Source organism: Oryzias melastigma, linkage group LG1 (assembly GCF_002922805.2).
Source record: "Oryzias melastigma strain HK-1 linkage group LG1, ASM292280v2, whole genome shotgun sequence".
NCBI classification, from domain to species: Eukaryota; Metazoa; Chordata; class Actinopteri; order Beloniformes; family Adrianichthyidae; genus Oryzias; species Oryzias melastigma.
In genome coordinates, this window is record NC_050512.1 from 30376147 (window position 1) to 30378390 (window position 2244).

The window sequence follows — 2244 nt, forward strand, 5'->3', positions numbered from 1 at the left end:
TCTTCTGTGCGTTTTTTGGACGTGTAGCTCTTCAGCTCGTTCAAATATTAAAGTATTTAGCTCTTTTTATGCTCGATTTTTCAACTGTCTTAGCAGTTACTTCAAATTTTTAGGTTATTTTGGAGTTTAGCTAATAATTCAGCTACATGCTAGCTGTTCTGGCTAAATTAGACGTTTTACCTTTTTTATTATGGCTAATATTTGGTATTTAGTTAATATTTCAGCTACATGTTAACTGTTTTTGCTCATTTAGATTTTTTTTTGTTGTTTTTAGAATAATATGGCATTTTGCTAATATTTTAGCGAGCTATTATTGCAGCCAATTCAGTTGCCATTTTTGGAGCTGGTCGACAGTGATTGGTCTGGGTCCATGTTTCTATGGCAACTGCTGCCGCTAATCATGAGTGAGCTTGTTTGAAGTCCACGTCTCTTCCACTGAAAGTGGTTCAGGAGAATCTATTTATGTCATGTGTCAGAGTCGAGGCCTGGGGGCCGGATCCGGCCCTCCAGATCACTTTATTGTTAATAATGACCTGATGTTATCTTGTGCTTGTTTGTAACTTGTGGAATTTTGACAAAATATATTTTTATGGAGAGTAAAATATTGAAAGTTATTTAAGGTTTAAGTTGAATTATTCTGGAATAATATTCCTGCCTTTTTATTATTCATAATTATGTTAAAAAGTTACTGTTTTAAAAATTGACATTCTGCTAGCTTTTTGGACTATTTTAGCACTTACTAAGATTGTTTAGGGTATTTTGGAGTTTAGCTAATATTTTAGCTACATGCTAGCTGTTTTGGCTAACCTAGGTTTATTTTATGTATTTTTTTAGACTAATTTGACATTTAGCTAATATTTTAGCTGGCTATCAGCTTCAGTGTTTTCAGCCATCAATTTCAGCATCTTCAGCGGCCAAATTCAACTTTCAGCATTCACACTATCATGAGGTAATGCTTTATATCTAGTTCATAATTATGTTAGAAAGTTACATTTTTAAAGTTTAAAAAATGAAGTCTTGGAGTGTTCCTTGGCTCCATGTTAGATTGAGTTTGACGCCCTGAATTAGCTGTTAAGTAACATTTATGCAACTTGAGGGAAACATTTACTAATAAAGTGTCGTTTAAATTCAACCAGGTTCATCTTAAAATTATAAGATCAGTTCTACAATTTCCATAAAGTGATAAACAGACGCCAAAGTTACGTTTTTTATGTCCATTTAGGATCTAAAAACACATTTATTGTCCTCTTTCCTGCATGTTTCCTCTATAATGTAGAAGTTGACCTACGCTCTTGTTTATCTGCATAAATCCACTTCATCAAACCACTCTAACAGATTTGTTTCTGCTTCATCCTCAGAACTCGAACATTGACCAGGAGCTGGTTGTTTGTAATCATTTAATTCATGATTCAGTCAAAAATACTCCAGCAGAATCTTTGAATCTGATAGTAGAAAAGCATAAAGACATTCTTCTTCATAAAAAAAATAGATCTCTCTTTGAATAAACAATCGTTCTATTTTTCCAGAAACAAACAGAACGTTTTCAACGTTTCCCCGTAAACATTAAAACACCAAAACAGTACAGATGAACTCGTCTCCTTAAAGCATCATTTTAACCTTCGACCTCAACATGACGACATTTAGGATCTTCTGCAGCTTGGAAGTGAAGACGCAGCTCTACTGAGAAGGCCGTCATGAAGCATTTTTGCAGTTTTTCTGAATAAATTCATTTTTCAAACTCAGCAGAATGAGTGGGCGCACCACCACGTTTATCCACCAGAGGGCAGCAGAATCAAGGCACAGCAATCACATCTACACCAAACTGACAGTTCAGGCAAAAATCACATCAATTCAAGAATATTTTCATTGATGCTGAAGCAAAATTATTTTTCAAACCACAAGGACTAAATTTCTCCTGAAACAGCAGCTAAAGAAATAACAGGTTTTCATGTTTTCAGCTCATTTCCTGCTGGTGTCCATCAGAGAAAAGATTAAAATTTATAATAAAAAAAAAAAGACAAACATTTAATGTTTTATGAAGGCTTCAAACCGGTTGTAAAATACAGAAACAGCAAAACCAGTTTGGTCCTTTTCAGAAGTCAAACAGTCGTTTTTGTAGAAAACTCGTGGATTTCTGGGTTTCCCGCCGTTCTGAGGCTTCCTTTAAAGCTGTGGCTCGTTTTTCAGTGTTTTCTGCAGTATCACAGTTTCATGAAGGAAGGAGAACAAAAACTGCTCACCTCA